Here is a 15,085-nt window from a genome sequence, read left to right as displayed (position 1 = left end):
CAGCCGGGGCTCTGCTGCTTCCCCAGGAGAGACACCGCCAGCCACCCCCACACGCCCCCTCGGCGCCTCCGGGTTCCCCCCGCGAGCCGGCGACAGCGCGCCGCGGGGCTGCTGCGGGGCGACGGGGGACTGAGGGACGCGCGGACCGGAGACCGAGGGGCCACTTCAGGAATACAGATAAGTGGCTGGCGGCTGGACGTGGATTTTAATGAATTTGGACTCCATGTGGATTTGGTCGTCCCCGTGATTGGGAGCTGCGGGCAGCGAAAGGGGCAGCGCGCCACCCTCGGCAGCCGGCGGCCGAGGCGGACGGGCCGAGAGCGGAAGGACAGACCGACGTCGCCGAGCTGGGTAAGCGGCGCCTGGGGCCGGGCGCTCCGAGTCGCCGGCGCCCTCAGCCCCTCTCCCCCGAGCGCGAGCCGCGGCCGCGGCCGTCTTGCCTGGTCGGGGTCCCGGGCCCGAGCCCCGGGGCTCGGCTGCGGCGCGCGAGTCCCCGCGCGGGCTCGGCCACTTTCGCGGGCCGGAACGCGGCGTGCGCGCGGGTGCGGGCGGACTCGGAGCCGCCGCCTCCAGCCCCCGGCTTCCCCGCCGGCCACCGGCTCCTGACGGCGAGGGCGCTCCGCGGCGCGGCTCAGGCACGCACCTGCTGGCACTCTGCGGCTTTCGGGAGCACGGAGGCGGCGGGGCTGTCCCGAGAGCTGGCGCCCAAAGCGGGCCTCGGTGGCAGGAGCAAAGGGAGCCCGAGGCCACTGTGGCCAACGCTCCATTTGGGGGCGTTCACTCTGGTGCCGGAGTCCCTGGCGGCCGCTGGCTGTTCCTTCCGATCGGGGGGGACTCGGGAATGGAAGGGGAATGCATCGTGTGCGCGGGGTCCCCGAGGTTCAGGGAGCGATTTCAAGGCACTGAGTGGGGAGAAGTGCTCCATGACCCTCTCCGTGCTCCCTCGTGGTCAAGCACCCGTCGGCACCATCCTCTGGTTTGAGCAGCCCGCGAGGATTGGGGGCTGAGGTAGGAGCTTGCCCAGGGTGGGAAAAGCTCCTTACAAACCATTTGAAAAGATTTCCCTCCAAGTGTTCCTTCTTGCCCCACCCCACAAGTGATGTAGGGATCTTAGAACATTCTAGCTCTCTTTCTCCATCCCACAGGTAGTCTCTATAAAGGGTACTCGTGGTCTGGATGGGCAAGAAGAGAGTCGCCAGAAACTGCCATTCCAGGACCGTGGCAAATGTCCACCTGTTTGGCATGACCCTTGCTTTAGCAGGAGCTGCCTGCTCAAACTCAGCTCTGAGTGATAGATCATGGGGGATGGGGTGGGTAAAAGACTTGGAAGCAGTTAAGTCAGTTAAGAGGCTAGGAATGAGAGCCCCATGAAATGGGCAGTGGAATCTGATCAGGTCTCCTGTAGGAATGTAAGATCCTAGGGTAACAGTGGCATGCCAGAAGCGCCTGTGGAAGGGATATAGCAGGGACAAGACCAGTTTGAAGTCGGGGGGCTGCCAGCTGGAGCTCGCGGCAGTGGCTTGGGGGCCTGGCAGATCAGAGGAACCCACAAAAATTGTGAGATCCATTCATTCCCTTCCTGCTATTCCTAAGCACGGTGGACAGGGTCTATGACCCGCTGAGTAAGATAGGTATCTGGGCTGGGCTGGGCTGGGCTTTTAGGACTAGGAGTCAGGTTTAGCCCTCCCCTCCCCACACAGGAGCAGGCTCCTGTCTTGCTGGGCTTCTTTCCCAGACCTTGGAACTTCATTCTTCCCTCTGGGCAGGCCTTGGATTCTGGGGCCTTCAACAGAGCAACAGAGCCCCGGAAGAGATAGCTGTGGCTGGAGGAATTCAGCCATTCCTAATTGAAATGCACAACTTTTGTGCAATCACCCCGGAAAGCTCCTGGAGTTGCTCGCAGCAGCCCTCTCTCCTCTGACCTCCTGGCAAGAGAGGAGAATTCATTAACTTCCCCTTCACCTCGCACAGCACTGTTTGAACTAATTACCTGTGATCTCTCCTCCTTGGCCTGGGGGGTCTGGAGGGGGGGTGGGGAGTGGAATGAGGAGAGGGGGTAGGGAACCAAGGAAACTGAGAGCAATCTGTCAAGATGCCTTAGCAAGGTTGTTTTTCTTGTCCCTTCTTCCACCTGCATTACCTGAAAGAGCCTTTCCCCTCTGTCCGCCCAGCGACCCTCTTCAGGGACCCGCTGATAAAGGGAGGGCACTGCAGGCTGCCCTCTCTGCTCCCTCACTGTCCTCAGCAAATTGCATTAGGACAGGGCAGATTGGCTTGCAAAGCAGTTAAATGGAAATGACTTGTGGAGCAATGTGCATTGGGGGTGAGGATTAGCAGCATCCGAAGGGGTAAAGTACCGGAAGGTCTCCTCTGCTGGAGAGTCCCCCCGAAACCCTTCTCTTTAACAGGACAGGAGGATTGGGGTATCCCACAGTCCTGAGCAGGGCAGAGGGGCTGGTTGGCCTTTGAACCCAAGCTCCCATGAAGAGCAAAGGGTGTTGTCCCATACCCGTCCCCTAAAAGAAACCATGTCAGTGCAAGGCTGGCGACTCCCCTTTCAGAGTTGGGCTGAGCACCTATCCCTGTCCCCAAAGATCTGGGAACCATCCACCCCCCAACACACTTGACCGTCAAAAGCCGTAGGTGTGCTGAATGTAAAAGTTCACCGTCTGTTAGGCTGGAGTCTGTGCTTAAAACGAGGTTAAAAAGAAAACCCTCAAAGGGTTTTCTCCAGTAGGCCCCTTTCCCATTTGCAAATACTTGCGATGAGTCCGTTCATCTTTATTTCATGGGCATGTTACAAGGAAACCCACGAGCAGGAGGGGAAACCGGTGACACAGTTAAATAGACGAGGTGCCGGCTGGCGGCAGGCTAAACTCCCCAGCTCAGGTACTATGGAATATTTACACCATTTGGGGGTGCATAGTCTCTAGCCTGCCTCCTTTGCTACAGCTGCCTCCCCAAAATATGAGCTTTGTTGTGGGGGCAGACGATTCTTGTCCCCAGCAACCACAGCCCTCCCCCTCCCCCCCCCCCCACTCCCCAGCTGTCTCTCTGCATTGCCACACAGCTGTCTCCACGCACACAGACTGGGGCCCGATAGATATACTTCCGTCTATCATGGCAAGTGGAGAGGTAGGGAGCTCTAAGCCAAGCCACCCCCCCCCCACCCCATTCTGATCATAAAGAGACGAGAGCATTGTGTTACAGTCTGTTAACTACAAATAATTCAGGACTGTCCCCAGGAAACTGCTGGAAACAGGCTCTGAGGTGCTGTCGTTTTGCAGCTTATCTGCACACCCACCCCCATCACTACCACCCTCACCCAGGGGCAGTCTATTATCAATTCATTAGACGTGAATATTCTGTTTCTCCCCCTTCACATATGCTCCGTTCCAACAATGATGAATGGAACCGATTCCCTTATGGGAAACAGTTTTTTCACTTAGTTACAAAGATTTCATGCCTGATTAGAGTAAATGAAGGCTGGGTGTGCATCCACTTCTTTTTTGGTCATTTCTAAAGGTGAGGCCTGTGGAGAAAAAGAAAGACAGTTCTTCCCGGGGTCAAACGGCCAGTTCCAAGGCACCCTGGGAAGGGTGGATGGTAAGAACGAGACACCCCTTTTCTCCTCGGCTTAGCCCTCGGGCTCTCTGGGGCCCCATTCCCTGGCACTGGGGCATATGGAACTTCTTTATCTAGCTCCGCACTGTTCCATCTGGAATTCGAGGGCAGAAATAGAGGCGAGAAAGTTCTTTGTTGGGGGGCAGGGTCCCTACCGGGTAAGAGTGTCAAGGAAGAGGAGGAAGGGAGGGTGAGACCTGAATGAAAAGGCTCAGGCCTGAGCAGTGCAGAAGTTCCCTGCTCCTATGGTTGGTTAACCATTAACCCCCTGCCCTGCCCTGGCCAGATCTCCAGCTTGGGGGAAAGGATATGTCTCAGAAGCCCAGGAGCCCGGCAGGTGTTCTGTGACCCCCTCTGGCTCAGCAGAACATTTGTTCTGTCTCCTCTTCCTGCTCCAGCCGGAGGCACAGTCCTGGCCTCCGCCCACCCTCTCCCCTCCTCTTCCCTGGCAAGGGCACCCTCTGCCCACCCCCTGCCAGCTGTCCCTTCACCAGGCATCCCCCTGTTGTTCGCGTGGCAGCACGTGTGTGTGACCGGGAAGCAGGGGGGATGGTGGGGCGAACTGATGGAGGGGAGCCAACTGGTTACGCTCAAGACCCCAAAGCCAGAGCTCTAAACTCGGGTTATACAAGGTTTCAAGCATATGTATCAACCCGGGCCGCCCAAGTTCGCTTGGGGCATGGGGTCGGGGGGGAGTTTCTGTCCAAGTTCTCCAGGAACACTGGACTGTCCTAGTGCCTCTGGGATCTGGCTGGCGGGTCCCTATGTGGGCTCTTAGAGTAGGCCATTTGATCCCAGGCCACGTCAGAGCTTTTCCAGTTCATCAGACCTGGTGTCTTGAACTTCAGGAAAACAAACAAACAAACAAACAAAACAAACAGCAGATGAACCAAGCACGCAGACCACGAGTCAGGTGCACAGGAACAGACCCAAGTCCTGGTGTAGAAACAGTCACAGATACACAGAGAAGCAGGGTGACAGCACAGGAAGGTAAGGACAGAGAGACTGACAGTGTGAATGGAGCACCAAGAGCTGAGAGCAAACACACAAAACAAGTGGGAAAGACCCCTCCAGTCCAGGCAGAAGGGATTTCTTCTGTCTTCCCAGGCAAGGGGAGGCTCCGTCTGGGCAGCCATGGGAAGCTGAAGTAGCAGGTTATATCCACTAGAGGGGGCTCTTGAAAACCAGGCTTGGCCCTAAATAGTGGTTTTTGTGCCTTTCTTTTTTCTTTTCTTTCTTTTTCTTTCTTTCTTTTTTTTTTTTTTGAGAAGAAAAAATTAGATATATTAGAGACTCCCAGCTGTCACTACCCAGAGACTACAGCTGGTAGGGTCCTATTGCCAGTGGGACCTCTGGGCCACCATCATTACGTGGAGGCGGCCCATCACTGTGTGCAGCAAGGGAGAGATCTGGCCCACAAGGTGTGTCGGGGGGTGGGGGGTGGCAGGGGAAGGGGATGCCCTCTCAAGTTAGCAGACAGTCCTGTCTGCTGGCTTGCCCGACAAGAGGCTCTTGCCTTTCTTTATCAGCAGTAGACGTTCTTGGCCCAAGCCTTCACCTGCCTTTCCCACCCCCCTCCCAAAGTCCCCCCCCCCATACTTCTTCCAGCTCCCTAAATGTGGATTTTCGAGATCCTTACAGATGATGGCAAAGCTGCTCCTTGAGGAGACTTTTTTTAAAAAGACTTTTCAGGAACTGAACGCATGTCAATGTTGTATCGCTGGTTTAAACTTGGTCTTCATGTTCTCGGTGGGAACCTTTCTCTGAACTATAATTCCCCCCCCCCTTTCATTTCAGCAGAGGACAATATGGAGAGGGAGCAGAGTCCAGAGGCTTTGAGATAATAACTGTCTGACAGGAGTATGGAAAAATATTGAAGTTGGAGGATGGGCAGAGGGCCAGGAAGTAACATCTCTTCAGATCTGATACCTCTGATATTTCATCTGGGCTTCCCATTGGCTTCTGTTTACCTGGGGTCAAAGCAGAGGGAGGGAAGGGAGGAGAGAGAAAAGAAAAAAGAAAAACCAGATAAATGTATCAGGTTATGAAAGTTTAATCCTGCTTTTCCTTGGCTAAAATTACCTTCAGTATGGGAGATAAAAGGCAATGGAGTTGCCCTCGGAAAGTTCAACTTGTCTTTGAGAAGGGAGGGGTTGGAGGGATCCTGGGGCTCAGCATTACTAGCCCTTGAATGAACCTCTTTCCTCTGTGCCCCCCACAACAACATTCTCTCTGAAGCTGAGCAAGAGTGAGAGAGAGAGAGAGAGAGAGAGAGAGAGAGAGAGAGAGAGGGAGAGAGGAAGGAGGCTTCGGACAGAGGTACCTCCAGCACTCTTCTGCGTGGTCAGGGAGCTCACCTCCCAGGTTATCTCTTCCTATGTTTAAGCACCCTCCCTTCCCTCTGGCTTGTTTGGGGATGGGGGATGGGAGGGGGGTGAGAGAGAACCCCGGGAGAACCCCTCCAACTGTAGCCTTGGTTTTTGAATTGTTATGCCATCGGTCTCGCCCTTGCACTGAACCAAATAGGAGGACACCGAAAGCAGGAATTGGAATCCATTTACGCTTAAACAAATAGAAATCTGTCACTTGTGCAGTGGTAGGAATGTAGTACCATCAAGTATGAAAAAGTAATAGATCCTCCCTTCTAGAAACAGTATCCTGCAGGGAGGGGGAATTAACATAAGCCAAGTATCCTCCAAGGAAACTTCAGTATAAGTCAGGATGGAGTTAAGAGCGCGGCAGGGGCGGGGGTGGAGGGCGCATCAGGGGAAGTGAAGGCACAGACGCCCGTGGTGGAAGCTTTGGCTCCAGTCCGTGGAAGGTGCAGATTTCCAGGAGAGACTCACGTCCCTGAGAACTGTGGTTTCCTGTCAAGCATGACTGTCTGACATTCTGTCATTCCTCAGCTGCTCAGAACTACCCCTCATTCTCCTCCACGGATTTTAAAACTGACAACGCCGTAGTTTTCTGTTAGTCAACATCCGAGAGCCTGATCTCGGAGGCCCCACACTCCCAAGGGGTTTTCACCTTGCATTCTATGCAAATTGCAGCCCTTTCCTGCCTCTAGAGCTGGCAGCATGATGCCGCTGTGGTTCATCAGGAAATGTTATTACTCATCGGTATTCACATGTAAGTGTCCAGAATCCTGCTGTTCCCTCGCCCACTCTTGCCTGAATGAACTCATTAAGTGGATCAGACCCCAGAGGAAAAAACTCGGATTTTATCCCTCCACCTCGGCTGGGCAAGAGAGCCATCTCTGGCCTGTTGGCTACCTGGAGGAAGAGCCCGTCTCTTTTAAGGTTTCTGTCCAGAAAGAAATCAGGGAGGATAAATGAAAGGTGGTTAAAAGGAGATTTCGGCTCTAAGTAAAAACTTTATCCAGTCCTGTGTTGGAAGGTTGTGGTCTCCTTGCACCTTAAAATTGTTCGCGTAAGATCTGGGGTGGGCAGACCCTGTACTGGGATGGAGGGAACAAGGGGGCGTACTTGGGTTCTAAGAGGCCTTTGATCTAGGAATGCATATGTAAACATATATATATATATATATATATATATATATATATATATATATTTGTATGTGTATATGATGTGTGTGTGTATGAAGAGAGGAGTTTATGACAGCCCCCCCAACCCCCCCAGCCCCCCCAAATGTAAAGAACCACTAGACCCTAGTGCCTGCGGTCTTTTTCTGTCATCAGTTTCTACCTTCAGCTCTGCTTGCGGAAGGGGGTTTTCAGAACTAACCCCAGTACCTGCCCCATGTCCCAAAGTCGTAGGCCGCTCAGTCTCAGAGTGAACGAGTAATCCAGGGACAAGACGGGCTGAGAATGTCAGGGGAACCCGAGTGTCACTGCTCTGGAACTCTGGACACGCCGTTGAACTTCTCTGAGCCGGAGGCAAAGCAGATGTTCCTCCCGTTAAGGGAGAGAGGGAAGATTCAGGAGGAGAGGAAAAGGAGGTCAAAACAAAACAAAACAAAACACCCCACAAAAAACAAAAAAGCCTGCCTGCCCTGTAAAGGCAGGGGGACCAGAGAGCAGACAGAAGTGACAAGAGGGGATGTTGCTGCTTTGAAGTGGTTTCCTGCTTCATAAAAGCGAAAGCCCTCGGCCGGGCTGGGTAAATATTACGTTGGCCTCTGACCTCCCACCTCCCTTGACTGCTCCCCAGGCTTCCCATTTTTTTTTTCTCCCGAGCAACAGAGATACCTGAGGGAGAAGAGCCTGCTTCCTCAACTTCAGGGTCCCCAGCAGGAGCCTTGGTCAAAGTCCGACGGGAAGACCAGGCTCCTTCCCTGTCCCCAGACCCGAGAACCCTCTCCTGGCTCAGCGAGCCCTACCTGGTCTCTGCTCCGTGTTGGCGGGTAGCAGCGTGTTCCAAGAGAGAGGCGGTCAGGATTTCACAGTCACCTGACAAGGCTGACCCCCACCCTCACCCCAGCCACCTAGACTTTCCCAACAAGTCCTTTGACATCCTGTGGAATTAAACCACACACCACCGGGGTTTCTGTTGGGCAAACACTCCTCTGAGTTTTCTCTAGAAGTAAACAAAATTCAAGCCCACCACCCCACTAAGAGTGACCCCCCAGGGTGTGGAGCCCTTCACTTCTCCGGGCCGGAGAACCCCTCTGGGAGACACTGAGGAAAATGTTGCGAACTGCACGTGACATGGGGAAGCCACACCTGGCACCCTTGCATAGGAGGTTTGGACCCTACCGAGAGGGGTGTCGGAACAGATGGCCAGGAAGGATCTGGTGTCGGAAGAAGGTCCTGATGCACAGGAACAAAGGGCCTTCCTTCACACTTGTCACTTTTCCCTCCTCCTGTAAGATTTCTCACCTGCCCACTGGGGCCCACCCACCATTTGCTCTCTGATTACAGGAGGGAGGCAAGGAGAGCCACAGGAAACTCTCGGAGAATTGGCTCCTGCCCCTTACCCTGCACCTCAGTTTCTCCATTTGTATGGTGGAAATGAGCGCTTTTCATGACTATCCAAGCACCCCCATTTGCCTTTGTTTCTGGAGCCAGGCATAGGAAGATGGTGAGGGGATTTGGAAAAATGACAGTTGTTGCAAATGTGCAAAACTATTCTAAAATTTAGAGCAGGAATAAAGCCAAGCTGGGGACATTTTTCTTCCCTCCCTCTCTCTCTCTCTGAATTTGTTTGGAACTTTCTGAGAAAATAAGATTTTATTTAAAGAAAATGTATATGCTAAAGGTTCTTCTATATAAAAGTAGTTAAAAGACTCAATGGAGACTGGAAACTGACAGGCAAGCCACGTGTATGGCTCATGGTTAACATTTAACCAGTGGGGCTGGAATTTGAATTCTGAATTTGCTACTGCTGGGGTTTTGGTGCCTGCAGCTTTAAGAGTAGAACTGAGTGATAGTATCATAGAACTGGTAAGTTGGCATTTTTCTGGGCGTCAGCCTCCCATGGCAGGACAAGGGGAGATCTCACGGGCCCCTGGCCACCTGCCTGCAATGAGGCTTACATCTCTCCTGCATGCAAGGGACAGTCTGTCCTGTCGTGGGACAGACTCAGTATGAAGGACCCTGGCGGGAGCAGGGACCCAGAGCCCAAGTTGGACCATAAGCCTCAGGGATTAGATCCTTGGCTGGTGCTGATCACTGGACAAAGCGGCAGGGTGTCTGCTGAGATACATCGGCTGTCTTTTCTTAGCCCAAGAAGCTCCCCTACATCCAGCCGAGGCACAAGAAGCCATGGCCCTCGTTGGAAGCGCAGAGCACAGGAAGACGGCTCTAAGAGGACAGGGTCCTGTGCGTTGACAGCCCTGTCCAGGAGCCTGCTGTGGAAAGTGAATCCGACAAAGCACCTAGATTTTCTTCTCTAAATCACTTTGGAGAACACAGCTTGAATGACAATAGAAATGGGTGTTCTGTGTAGAATGCCTGAGAAACCCTTCTGAGCATTTGATAGCTTTCACCCAAGCTCACGTCATAGGTGTGATGCCCGAGTCCACACTGGGTGAGTAGATTGCCCTGAGGCACACAGCGAGTGGCCTTGCACTGGCCTGCACGTTCGTGGGGGCTCCTCTGTCCCAGCCCACTCCAGCACTCTTGAACTGCCCGCTTAGCCACGTTCTCTTCCCGTCTCTCAGTCCCCAGCTGTGCCCTGCGACCTCCCCACTCTGTCTTGGGTGGGAGCGGGCAGGTGCCTCACGGTGCAGCTCTAGTCCCTGAGGACCCATGTCTGCCCTCCTCTGCTGGTCCTCGGGCCCCAGGACACCCGGACCACCTCTCCGCGGTGCTGCGCCATGTGGTGTATGTAGAAAGGCCCCCCTCTCTTCGGTGGCTCCGACCGGCTTTTTTCCATCCACCACAAGCCTTGCTATTTGCACAGTCAATGGCTCTGGCAAGGCCGAGCCGCCCCTCCCTCCCCGAGAGGCACTGTGGGCACTGTTTGTGTCTCAGTCTCTATAGACTCAGCATTGACAACTTGAAGAGGGTGAGACAATGACCAAAGCAGCTGCCCGCAGACTGTGCTGGCTGGGACGCGGCCGGGGAGCGTCAGGCCGGCCAGAGTTTGTGTACCCTGCACCTGTGAGCTTTCTCAGGCAGCCACGGCCAACGCACAGGGGGAGCTGGGATCCAGAGGCCCTGGTCCAGGCCACCTGATTGGCTCCCACCGCATGCCCACAGCTTTCTTGGCCAAGCTTTCCCCCAGCTGTGTAGTCCCTCAGGGCCTGGAGGAAAAAGCAGGGTCCTGGCGCCGGGAAGCAGCCATTCAGAACCTCCGGACAGGGAGAGGCAGAATGCCCGTCCAGGTTAGAGAAAGACAGGAAGCTTCACCAGAAGCCCGCCCAGGTAGAAGAAAGGTACATTACTTGCAGAGATTGAAGTTATTGCAATATGATTTAATTTGATTTGAACATGCATTTATTGAATATCTACGACGTGCCAAGAGTAATGGGAGGAATGTCACCGTCCGGGCTCTTGACAGGCTTGCAATATGGCAAGAGAGGCAGAGGGATGCAAATAAATGACGCTCAGACAGGTTGAGTGTAAGTATTGGCGGAGAGGGAGATTAACCAGAGCCATCTGACCCGGAAGGGGCCGCCGAGGGAGGGGATGAGTCCTACTTCATTTAGGGAATTTAAACAGAGGTTGGAAGGTGACAGCCAGGTCTCCAGAAGGGATTCCTCTGTGGAGCAGAAAGGTATAATGGGTGACGGCTGAGATCCCCACCCACTGGAGTCCCTGTTTGCTGCTCAGTAAATACGATGGAGGAAGAGGCTCCATTGGAAGCGAAGTTGACTGTTGGCCCTGGCTTGGGCTCGTGAGAACGACCCGGAGCTGCTGGCCTTCCTTCCATAGTAAATCAATCTGGTTCTCACTCCTTCGCCCCCACGACTCCCCTCAGAGCAGGGTGCCGGGATGGCTAGGCTGGGCTAAGCCCTGGTCTCCCCTGGAGCCAGAATTCTCCGTAATCACGTTCAAATGAGTACTCCGTCTCCAAGCAGGGGCAGACCGGTGGGAAGCGAGTCTTGGTCAGCTCTCTGCCTGCACAGCTCCGACTTCTAATCGTTGTCATAAGCGGGACGGAAACAGCTGCTCACTCCAGTCTATTATCAGCTTGGTTGGAGACAGAGAAATTTAAATGACAGTACGATGCTTAGCGAAGAAACGAAAGTCTGTGTTAAAAATAAAGAAAACAAGACAGCTTGTTTCATCGAAATGGAAGGGTTATTAAACAGCCCTGAATTAATCAGTGATCTGCCAGGGCTGGGAATTGCAGAGCAGCAGAGGGCCAGGGGAGAGACCTAGGAGAGGGTGGGTGGGTGGGAGAGCAGTCCCACAGGGGCAGGAGATGCCTTTGTCCTTGGGCTGGCTACAGGGACGCGGGAAACATGCTGGTCTTCAGAGGGGGAGGTGGCAGCTAATTCTCTGCCCCACAGTTACGAGCAGATAGGGGGCCCCCAGCTACTCCCCTCACAAAGCCTTGCCATCAGCCACCACCTGCACCAGCCCTGGGGGTTCTCTACCCTGTGCCTTCCCACCAGCCAGGACCGAGGGGGAGCCAAATGGCTTTGTGTGGATGGCCAGATGCCCCCCACCAGGCCTTTTCCTCTTTCATGGGGGTGGGTCCCCAAGAACTCAAGCGTGAGTTGGGCTCCTGATGCCCCACCCCCCATTCCGCAGCACATCCCTGAGGATGACCAGAGTCTTGCCCACCTGGAGGCAGAGAGGGATCCCTGGAGCAGGTGATCTCTCCTTGGAGATCTCAGCTGGTGGCTCCTGCCTCCAACCCCAGGCAGCAGGGTGACATGTTTGACCCCGGGAGCCCGAAGTCCCCCCCTCAACACATCTAGTACCTTTGCCAAAATATTCCACCCCAGATATACCTGTCTTCTCACCTGTGAGGGGGTCCTGCTGTGGCCGCTGTCCCTCACAGGCTGCGGGAGGGGTAGGTTAATGACATAGCATATGGGAAATGCTCAATGAACCCTCAAATCACTGCACACATGGCTGTTTGCATTATGGGGGAGGGGGGAACCGGGTCCTGAGAACTAAATGGCAGAAGAAAGGATTTCCAGAGGGCACAAGATGGGTCTGGTAGAGAAACAGACTTGCTCACCCCTTGGCAGGGGCACGCGACGAGAGGCGGTGGCCAAGCACACCCGCAAGCACACCCGTGTGCACGTGTGCACCCATCCGGGTGTGCAACATGTTGGATCTTGAATCAATCACTCCAAGAGCATTTTCTCTGCTCTTTGACCTCAACATTCTTTCTCCTCACCCCTCCCTCCCCCCTGCTTCCCTCCTGGCTGTTTACCCTTTTCCAGGCTCCTCTCTCACACCCCATTCATCATCCGGGCCAGATTCTCACTCAGGGAGTTCTTTTCATCTCCTGCCCCAGGTCCCCCAGCGCTGCACCAGCCTGCATTCCCCCTGCTTTCCCTCCAGCACATTCTTCTCCCCGCGTCAGCCTCTCTGATAATTGTGCACCTCACTTTCCCTCAAAGTTAGAGCGGGGGTCCTCGATGTCCCGAGTTAATAGGACTGCAAGGGTCTCAGGAAGTCTCTCTTTTCCCCTGTCTACTCATCAAGGGACTTAATGCCACTCCAGATGTTAAGGGTCCTGCAGACCACGTGCTTGTGCATCTCAGCTCAGACAAGCCCCGTAAGCAGACAGATCTCTTTCGGGAATGCCAACCACCTCCCATCCCTACATGGCTCCCTTTTATCCGGCTCCAGAGCACTTCCCCCTGCTCCGTGTGCATGAGTGTGAATGTGCCTGTTACTTAAGAGAGGCTGCCTGGCAGCTCAGGATCTTTTCTGCAGGAGCTCAGCGTCTCAGACAAAGAGAGGAAAATAATAGAAACAGAAGGTGGGAAGGTACAGGGTGGGGACCCAGCCTGCTTAAGAAGCTTCCCCTTAAAAAGGAGTTACAACTTTGTATTCGAAGGCGGGCTGTCAGTTCAGAAAAGCACTGGAGAGGAGGAGATGCGGGGGAGGATCGGGGAGGGGAGTTTTCACCCTACATGCTGGCCAGAGCCGGTCTGGGAAGAGCCTGGAGAACACGGAGCTCCAGCTCAGGGACTGTCTTCAGCATCGTCTCCTCCTCCTCCTCCTATGGGCCAGCTTTCCTCTCTCCTCCTTCCCTCCCTCTTTCCTGCCAAGGGCACCTGGATGAATCACCAAGAGCAGCAGAAGTGGCCCTTAAATCACCCTCAAGGTGAGAGGAAGTGGGGGTTGAGGTGGAAAGCCTGGGGCTCAGGGGACTGGGGAGAAGGGCTACAGGGACCCGCGACACCCACTTCCTCCTGAGAGGCCGGGACCCTCAGGAGCTTCCGCGGCATAAGAATCCCCTGGCTGAAACGGAGCCTCCAGCCTTCATCCCCAGCACACACAGGGCAGCCCTTGCTGCCGAGCAGGTGGTGTCCTTGCACAGTGTTTCTCCAAAAACGGAAACCAGAGTAACTGATGTTTATTCAAAGCTTGTGGGGTTAGCAGAACGCTTTCACATTCATAATCTCCTTGAGCCTCACCAACAACCCTGTGAGGTGTCCTTCAGCAGATGGAGGCTCCAAAAGGTTAAATAACATGTTCAAGGTCACCGAACTAGGAAGTGGTTGAGCGAGACCCGAGCCCAGGTCTCCTCTCTGCACCTGCTGCCTGGTTACATGCACTGCAGTGAGCTTGACCCCCTGACGGAAGAACCCTGTTCTGAAGCCTCCCTAGGGGAATCGCAGCCCACCCCACTCTGCTCTTGATCCCTCTCGCTGTCAGTTGGCCGCTTACTATTAGAGACATGTCATGTGATCTGTGAACTTGTGCAGGTTGTGGCTTTGGAGCCCTCTTGCCAAGACTTTTCCTGCATGAAAAGTTGTGCATCCTGTGCTGTGCATTCTTCACCGGCAGAGCTGGCGCCCCCCCCCCACCCCCACACACACCCCAGCTGATCCTTCTTCATCCTTCTCCCCACCTCATTCACCTCCCAGTGACACTTGCTCTTTCCCCAGCGGGTTCGAGATGAACACCAGCCAGGGTCCTTCCCGAACAGTTTGCTCCCTTCCTCACTACCTCCACCCGTTATGACAAATGGTTGAGCCCCGTGTGTTAGTCCACACCATGTCTAAGCGCAGACTAGTCACTGAGAAAAGCAAAGGGGCATCCCTGTCTCCCCTCTCCCCTGCGCTCCATGATTCAGACTGAGCACAGAACGGAGGGAAAGGCATCCTGCTACCCCTGCACGAGATGCTGAAGAGCATGAGGGATTATTCCTGCACTCCAAGAGCCTCTGATTCGATGGATAGGACACAGTCGCATAGCGAGAGAGCCACCCTGGCAATGCAGTGTGTGCTAAAAACAACAGTTGCTGAATAACTTTGGAGGAGAGACAGGCGATTGGGGCAGGGAGGTCCTAGAGGTTTCCTGAAGCTTTGAAGGATGGACGGGGTTTGGATAGGCAAAGAAGAAAGTGGAGACAGGTAGAGGCAGCTGCAGAGGTGAAATTCTGCAAGGTGTCCTGGGGACTCCACACGTGAACCAGTTTGTTGGGAGTGGAGTGCCTTTGGGAGAGGTGGAAAGGGAAGCTGGACAAAGAAGAGCCAGCTTGAGGAGAACTTGAACTTGGGTGCTTGGCCGTCCAGCCTCAAGCCCCTCTGGGCAACCGAAGGGGTTTCCATGGGTGGATGTCACACTCTGGCCATGTGCCTGCCAAAGTGAGACAAGGAATTTGAGGCACGAGGCACACTGGGCAGGGTGTCTGTGGCTGAATTAGCTGCCAGTGGCTTTCAGGGTCCGTCTCTGCAAATAGTCTCCGGGACAGTCTTACATGTGCCTTTTTCGGGGAGACGCCACCAGGCTTGCTGGTCAGGAGGCCCACTCTCGAACTTTGCGGAAGCCTGAGTTTTGGGAAAGGACAGTATTAAAAAATGCATCTCGATCTGGCACGAATGGCTCCTTTTCCTGCCGTGAGGGTGAAGCAGCAATGAT

The 15,085-nt window shown here is 54.5% G+C and overlaps 1 protein-coding gene across 3 annotated transcripts in view; it reads left to right on the top strand.

Moving 5' to 3' along the window:
- Positions 1-211: 211 nt before the first annotated feature.
- PLXNA2 (plexin A2) overlaps positions 212-15,085 on the top strand; it is a 206,946-nt gene continuing 192,072 nt past the window's right edge. For all 3 annotated transcript variants that reach the window (XM_027074538.2, XM_027074541.2, XM_027074543.2), the window contains exon 1: positions 212-351. The gene's annotated coding sequence lies outside the window, so the exon portion shown is untranslated. The remainder of the gene's footprint in view (positions 352-15,085) is intronic.

The sequence above is a fragment of the Acinonyx jubatus genome, chromosome E4 (assembly GCF_027475565.1).
Source record: "Acinonyx jubatus isolate Ajub_Pintada_27869175 chromosome E4, VMU_Ajub_asm_v1.0, whole genome shotgun sequence".
In the NCBI taxonomy this organism is placed as follows: domain Eukaryota; kingdom Metazoa; phylum Chordata; class Mammalia; order Carnivora; family Felidae; genus Acinonyx; species Acinonyx jubatus.
The sequence above is the reverse complement of the archived record's forward strand: the minus strand, read 5'-3'. Positions and strand labels throughout refer to the sequence as shown.